Below are 8,690 nucleotides of genomic sequence, written 5' to 3'. Positions count from 1 at the left end.
ATGCAATTTGGTGAACACTTTGCACAAAAGACTTGATTCCTAATGTACTACCACAACAAGCATTATAAAGTAGTTTACGCTGTTGTTACTTTGAAAGTTGCTATTTTTAAAACCTTCAACTTTGWGACAGGAACTTAGAGATGCCCATGTCAATGCTTGCTGATGAATCATTTGTTTCTAAATACTTCTTTTATGCCTTTATGAAAAATATAAATTATATACATGAATAGTGGTTTTGAYATACTGACAAATAAACAATATTATAAGAACCTGCATTTCTTCACTGGCCTTTGGGGCATGGACAGTGGATAGGGTCAGATGTAATCCTTGTTCCAGCTAGGCACCCTTGTATTGCAACCTGAAGGGAGTTTCTATCCAAACTTTTTAATGGCAATTTCAATTCATTTAGGAGTACTTCTACTCCCTGCAATGGCAGGAAGAATAGGTGTAACTCAAAAACATGATGTAAAAGGATAGAATCCCTTCTCTTCTCCTCTTCCTCACATCTCCATTCAGTAATCAAGGATTACATTTAGTCCTTTTTGATAACACTGTACTCTGATGTTACAGACTTAGGAAATTAGCTGGCTTCACTTTGAGAAAAAGTAGTRCATAGCTGTGAAATTGCTAAGGAATATATATGACTTCCAGTTTAAGGCAGTCCCATCTTAAAGCAGTCCAAGCTCAGAGAGAATGATGTTATTGAGGGTGAGAAGATGAAGGAAAGAAAGGTGAGAGGYGATGTGTGAACAGAAGGCCAGCAGGAGGTTTTTGTCTGCTTGGGAACTGAATGAACTRAAGAGCAATTTTATGGAGTTTGTAAAATAAAGCCTGTCTGTTTAATAGCAGTAGTGGTACAGAGCTGGAAGCTATCACAGCTGTGCTATTTTTGTGGTCTTGTTTCCCTTAAAAAAAAAAAAGTGTAACAGGTAATTACTGATTTTCTTAATTTCAGTACTAGGAATCATATTCTACTAGTGAGTATTAYGTAGATTGATTGCAAAAATTAAAACATTATGTAGCTTTGTGCAGGTTTTTTTKTGTTTTTTGACATTTGTTTTTTCTTGTACAACACTAATTTTTCTAATAGTGTAGAAGGAATTGGAAACTGGTCAATTGCAGATGAAGAAGGTAGAAGAAAATTCTGTTAATATGGATAAAGCACATATACTGATACATCTCAAAAAGTACTTATTCATCATCTAGTCAAKAATCTATTTATGTTCTATCTTGTTTTGATGTTTGAGTACTATTATGTAGTACTAACCTAGAAACCTATACCTGTRTTTCTGTCAAAGAGAGAAAGAAGATTTACTTAATGAGACCTACTTTTGTGAAAGAGCATGACTAATGCTATTTCATCTTTGGCTGTCTAGCACTGCAGTCCTTTCTGTTACCCAAGGAGTGACATTAAAGTAATTACAGAATAATTATTGTTGTCATTCTGYTGGTACCTCTGATAACAGCACAAAGTTAGTATTCTACTTCTCTTATTTTAGAAGATCTTTAAGTATCAGGACAATTCTAGGGGAAAAAATAGAAAAAATAATCTTTGAATCTTGAGTCTGAAGTTTTTGACTTCTTGATGTGGCTCACCTCTATGATCAGTTAGTTTAAAAAAAACTTAGTCCTGTGGATTTTCTAACACCTATCTTGAGTGTTAATGGAATGAAAAGTGCCTGACTGCTTCAAGGTAATGCAAGTACTCCAAGAAAATAACTTTATGTAAGTGAGTCAGTGGCATTTGAKTAATAAGTGAGAACTGTTGATGGATGCAGACATTTTTGAAGTGTCTATATATTTCATGGCTTAATCCTGGCTGACAACTAAGTACCACACAGCCACTTGCTCACTTCCCTCCTGCCCTGYTAGGGAGGAGAAACGGGAAAAAACAGTAAAACTCGTGCATTGAGATAAGAACAATTTAATTTCTGAAACAATTTAAAACATAATAATAATTATAATGGTAACAACAACAATAATAATAGTAATGAAAAGGAGAGAGAGAAACCAGTGATGTGCGATACAATTGCTCACCACCTGCTGACCGACAGCCAGACTGTCCCCGAGMAATGATTGATGGCTCCTGGCCAACTCCTCCAGTTCATACACTGGGTTTGATGTTCTAGAGTATGGAATATCCCTTTGCCCTGTTTGGGTCAGCTGTCCTGACTGTGCTCCCTCCTGGCTTCTTGTGCACCTGCTCATTGGCAAAACATGAGACACTGAAAGGTCCTTGACTTTGGTTAAAYACCACTCAGCCACTCAAACATTAGWGTGCTATCAACATTATTCTCATATGGAATTCAAACTGTACCAGCTACCAAGAAGAAAATTAACTCCATCCCAGCTGAAACCAGGACGGTGTGCCACTATACTGTGGCATGGATTACCTTTTCTCGTTTGTTATATCTCTATTTACTGTTCTATATTTTTTTTCCTTGTAATTTTTATCCATCTGCAGGAATTTAAGGTTTTCCTTTGATATGTCACCCCTCTTTTGCTAAGTTTCTTGATTTTTCTGTCAAAAAATAGAAAGGTAGAAATAAGAGCGGAAAGGAGACCAACAAGTGAGGAAGTCATTTGAATGAGAACCATTACTACTCTTAGCAGACCAGTCACAAAATGTCCAGGATAAAGACCTGATTCCCAATGTATTATAAGCATGTTACTAAACTGGATGATAAACTACAGTATGTCCCGGTAGAACTAGCAWAATCTGTGCCTTCAGATGTAGAGTCTGAAGGGAAAGTCAGTCATGGGAAACAGTAGMGATATAGACTCTCCCACAGATAATGGCCAAATATCCTTTCCCAAGTGCTTTGAAAATCTAAAAACCTTTAAATATAAGTAGAATAATAAACCATGTGTTGGGTACTTGCCTCTTGGTTTAACTGTTTAATATATGCCACTAGAAATATTGAGAACAGCGCTTGTCCTCAGGACCAGTTGAAATGGAAAGTTCCTTTTGGCTGCCTTACTGCTACACATTTGTAAGAAAATTACGTGTTAAGTGACTAATGTAGTAGTCCTTAGTAATTATAAGATTACAGGAAAAAGAAATCCCACAGGGAATAATGTGGCTAGTGCAGCAACAGGTATATGCACATACCTCAGGGCTCAGTAAATCCAATGTGATGATTCATGTGCAGAAAGTTCCTGRTGTTTGAACTTAAGAGCTGAGAAATGTCACTGAGCTATCAATTTAACTGAATCCCAAACTCTGCATTTAATAAACAACATAAAGCCTGAAAGATATTAATGTAATTCACAGTTGCTCAAGAAAACTGGTTTAAGTGACTTATAGTTGCAAAAATACGTCCATAGATAACTCTGTGTGGTTTTAAGCAGTTGCATCCTAGTCTGATTTTTTTTTCTTGTGATCACAGCACCATTCCTTCAGTTTCCTAACTAGAGTTYCGAAGCTTTCACTGACAACGCGATTGTTCTAAATATATCCCTGGCATTCTGCTCTGAGTCTGGAATTTGAATTTAAAATTGACCTGCTTTATCCATTTGAGAAGTCTCAATAAAGTGATTTTGTGAAAATAGTCTTGAGTGAAAATAAGGAAATGGGAACAAATGGAAAGATAATCTGATCCCATTTTTGGTTTGGGGATACCCAAGATTATTGCTTTCAGATTAACATATTTGGACTGCTAGGGCTTTTTTACTAACAAGCCAATTTAGTTTTCAATAGAGCTCAGGTGTTCCCTRCCTTGTAAATGTTGAGGGATTTATAGTTTCTCATGTACATTACATMATTTCTGGCATAAGACTGGTCTTGATGACCTACAAGAATTTTTCCAGTCATGTGCTTCTACGGTACGACTTTTCAATGCTATACATCCTCGTGTTTGCTTCTTCATCCTGTGTGACAAYCCAGTAAACATTATTCCTTATATTGAAGAGGGCTTGAAATTTCCAAGTGTCAGTCCAGTTTCAGCCCAGGGCCCAGTTTCAAAGCTTTCTGACATACACAGATGTGAATGTCAAGACAAACTCTTCCTTTTAACCTACATAATATTTTCAAAGCAATAATATATTATAAAACATTCCTAATATGTATTTTTGAGGGTTTCTAATAYTTTTATTATTGTTGTTCTTTGAGTTTTTGCCACTTCGTTCACATACTTCAGTGCTGCTGGTTAAAAAGTACTGCATAAACTTTCTTCCTCTTCAGGGAGATTGAAGATTATGTCCTGGTAATACTTCTTCAACTGTGTTTTTCTTCATGTAATGCATAGCTGGCTTAGACAATTATTTTTATTTGTATTTAGATACATATAAATCTGCATTTTGGRTAAGGGGAAAACTGGTAGAACACTGTTAAATAATAATTACTGCAATTTTGAAAGGGACAAGTTACTCATTAACACTCTTTTATTTCAATGTGTACCTATTTTTACTTAGTCTAATGCCAGTCAAATTACCRTGGCAGAAGTTGCTGGCTTTTCTTTGTTGATCTCCCCACCTAAAAGAAGCAATTATCTTAACTGAAGAACTTATATATGGTTCAGCATTAAACTGTAAGCTTTTACTTTGCACAATGTTTTTGTGCATGCTAAAGGAATTTTAAAGAAAACATTTAAATGAMTAGACAACAGCATTTATCTGAGGTGGAATTAAAGTCTAAACATTAGCACAATAAATAGTATAAAGATGAAAGTGGGATAAGGGTGCATAGAGGTACTTTTGACTATCAAACTCTGGTGTTTGTGACAGCTGGCACAAAAAATTAATTAGTTTAGTTTAAAAAAAATGGGTTTTGTTTGATTGCTTTCCTTTACCATGCCTCTACAATTCAGAATGGAAAAACTTGTCTTGAAAAAAAGCATGACAAAGCAAATAAATTTGATGAGTTGTGATTTTAAAATTATTTTTCTTTTTTAAATATGTGAGTTTTGTTTTCCTTCATTTGCTCTGTATACCAAAACTAAACCTGGCAAGCATAAGTTGTGACACTATTTGACCTGCAAAACAATTTGATATAGAGAAATAAGCACCTCCATCGTAGCATGGAGAAGAGGGCCTTGTCTCCAATACAAAGCTAGTGCCTGTCCTGTGCTTTCTATCATTAATGAGCTCTTTATAATAGAAAAGCACAGGACGAGAATTGCACTGTGAAGTTTTGTGGGTTTGGCGCTTGCGTGTGTGTGTGTGTATGTCCCAAAATAATGAAGTCTCAAAATAAATGCTGACAACTTAAAAAATGATAGATTTCCATTATAGAGTAATAAGTCTCATATCTTGACTGTGAAAGAAGCTTAATGACAAATTTTTTTTTTTTTTTGCTGTTATTATTGATTTAAGTCCTATTTATGGAGAAATTGTGTCAGTAACAGCTAGTTACTTCAGGCAAACAAAGAAGTCTAACATCACCTGGCTGCAGTAAATTGCAAGTTTTACTGCAGAAGTACTAAATTTGATGGTTTGTAACTTCCTGGCTTCAATTTGATATGTAAACTGTCTAGTGCATATTTTAAAGTTGTCTTACTCCAGATTCACTGCTTGTTTGTGAAGAAATTACTGTGTTAGTTTGTATAGTATTTTGAATGCTTAAAAAAAAGGTCTGGAAATATAATTGAATAGTATAAATGTTGGGTTATGAAATCATGGAACTTTTTACTTTACATTCTGTCATGCAGGATATGGGAATTACCTGGTGGAAATTCTAGTTCTGCTGGTCCATGTGAGCCGTGAACAAGTGAACAAGATAGACTGTCAGACTGATTCTGGATGACATATGAACAATTTGTTCTGCTAAAACTTATTTATAAAGGTGCCAGGAGAATGAATACAACTGTTGAAGGCCCCACCTTAAAGTAAAAGGGAGAGGCTGATGGACAAAGCACTTCTTTCTGTATCAGCAGGAGGATGTTTGCAAACAGGAAAAGAGCTGAGYATTGTCCAAAGTAAGACATATTTTGCACAAACCAGCTTTGCTCACTTGACTGAGTTTTTTCTGATGGTATAAAAAAATCCGTCTTTCAAACATGTACTGCTAGACCCTCWGAAGCTACAGAAAGCACAGGGCTTATCTGGTGTAAGGAATCTCCAAAACCACACTACCCCTAAAAGAAAAATGAAACAAACAACARAAACCACCAACYAACAGGCAAGGAAATAGATTTGAACTGGTAATGATTTTATCTCAGAACTGCAGAATAMGCTTCATGCTAACTACATGAGAATAGTCAATATCAGACCTAGCATAAGGTTAGTCCAGATGAAATGTGTACTCCTGAATGTTCTTACATGGCACAATAGTGATACTGATGCTCAGAATCAGTATCAGAACATGAAACAAGAATACCATAGTCCTAATAAATAAATAAATACATACATACATACATACATACATACATACATACATACATGCATAGAGGAAAAAGAAACAGTGGCTTCCAAACAAGGAGTGAAAATATGGTTGTGAATGAGGACTGAACACCCAGCCCCCACTTGTTGCCATTAACAGTCTCACAAGTTGGACACTGCTTTTATCTTGAGTGAAGAGAGATTAGAGGCAGACTAGGAGAAGTCACAGTGTTATCCTGGCTTGGCAAATCCTAGTTACTTGTCAAACTCTATTGCTCATCATAGACTGAAGCCTATGGAAAGTGGACYCTGCACTCTGGACACTTTGCAAGATTCACCCAAACCCAAACACATGCTGATAAAAACAGATGCAGAGTAGCCTTCAAAGCTCGCAAATAATGCTCAGCTCACTGTGAGTGGCKCCGTACAACACAAGCCCAGACAAATTCTGGAGTTTGCAGCAATATGCAAGAACTGCAATAAATTGCATCACTTTCATAAAAGTTTGCCAGGAATTAGCTTTCACAGCCCATGCAGTAAGATGGCTATAGTGGCAGTAGCACAGAAGAATAATTTTGAAATGAAACAGATAATATTACACCACAACATAACCCTTTTCTCAGGCAGTATATGTTTGGTGAAGGAAAAATTCACCAAAATTGAATATAAAGTAACAGCTTACAAGAAAACATACAAATGARTTAAGAGGCAGTGTATTTGCTGGTTTTGCTTTTTTTTGTATTTTTTTTTTCTGTGTTTGTTTGTTCTGGGGTGCATTTGCTTGCTTATTTGTTTTTTGTTTCTTTGGTTTTATGGATCTTTTCTGTAGGAATGATTCTAGGTAATTCCTAGAAGAGGATCAAGAAAGACTTATTACTCTGATTCTGATGGGGAATGTGCTTTGGTGGTGGTTAACACCATAAGACATGGTGTTAACCATGTCTTCTTYTAATCACTGCTGGATTATTATTTTAATTTTCTTGTTTTTCCTCTCACCCACTCCAGTAGTAGAATTATAACTGAAAGCTTTCCATGTCATCAGTGCTTTAAATATTTCTTGARCTGTCTGTAGTGCCTCTAACTGCATCAGAAATTAGCTTTTTCTTCAGTCGTGGCACTACTCTGGCTGTCTTTCTGCTACCTGAACAGGTCGCTTTGTGAAAGCCTATATGTATTTACTGGCTTCAACATCCCCAGCTCTTGGTAAAAAAAAAAGTACTTGAAATTTACCTTGAAAGATTAAGCATTGGTGGGCAACACACAAGCTTAAGAAAGGTGGCAGTTGCATCATTTTCTTATATTTGCTGTTATTTGCTCTGAGGCACATGGTATGATTCTGGTTGTCCTGGTTAGGTCAGGAGGATTGATGATCCTTTTGGGTCATATCCATGTCAGGTATTCTGTGATTCTCTGGTTATGGAGATATTGTTTGCAAAAATATCTGCAGCTAGAATCAAGGGAATTCCAGGCTTTATTTAAGAAGGCCTTTTTTGGAAGGTAGAATTAAAAAGAAGAAAATATGACAGCACATATACCTTCTTTGGATGACAGCTTTCTGTAGACTGCAATCCAAGCCACATTTGGCATGAAGACTGGCAATTTTTTTTTTATTATTTATTACACGTATTCTGGCCTGTACCCTTGGGAAAGTTTTCAGTTGTATAAAGCAGTAGAAAGTGTGGCAAAACTGTAGGGCTACAGCTCCAACAGATAAAAAGCAATGATGTACGTGACCTGAAGATAAAAAAGTGCCTGCTGCCATGCCTTCCTTATCCTCTAAGRGCAGGTAAGTTGTCCTGGAGATGGTGAAGACAGCTTAAGGAAAACTTCTCCGAATGWGGCTACTCCATTCAGCGGACTCTGCCTTAAGTCAGAGAGGATTTTGCTCCTGGGAAAAGATCCTTCCTGGGTAGCGTTACGTAGCACAAAAACAAGGTGCGGGGCCTTGGACACCTCAGTAAAATAYGATGGACAAACACTCTTTACAAACACCTGAAAGGAGGTTGAAGTCAGGTGGGGTTCAGCCTCTTCTCCCGGGCACTAGTAACAGAACAAGTTTTAAGTCTTAGAACGGCGTCAGGGGAAGTTCGGATAGGACGTTAGGAGGAATTTGTTTACAGAAAGGGTCAGTAGACACTGGAATGGACTGCCCGGGGAGGTGGGGGAGTCACATCCCTGGGGGTGTGTAGGGAAAGACGCACATGACACTTAGTGCCATGRTGTAATTGACAAGGTGATGGCTCGGTCATAGGTTGGACGGAGGTCTTTTCCARCCCAACTGAACCTGCGACACGCACTGTCAGCAGGACGCGGGGCAAGCTCTTTGCGAACACCGGCCCGCAGGTCCGCTCAGGCCGACCTGGCTGGGGCGG

This window comes from Malurus melanocephalus, unplaced genomic scaffold (assembly GCF_030028575.1).
Source record: "Malurus melanocephalus ecotype Western Australia unplaced genomic scaffold, MMel_1.1 scaffold_66, whole genome shotgun sequence".
Classification (NCBI taxonomy): Eukaryota; Metazoa; Chordata; class Aves; order Passeriformes; family Maluridae; genus Malurus; species Malurus melanocephalus.
Note: the sequence above shows the minus strand (reverse complement) of the source record.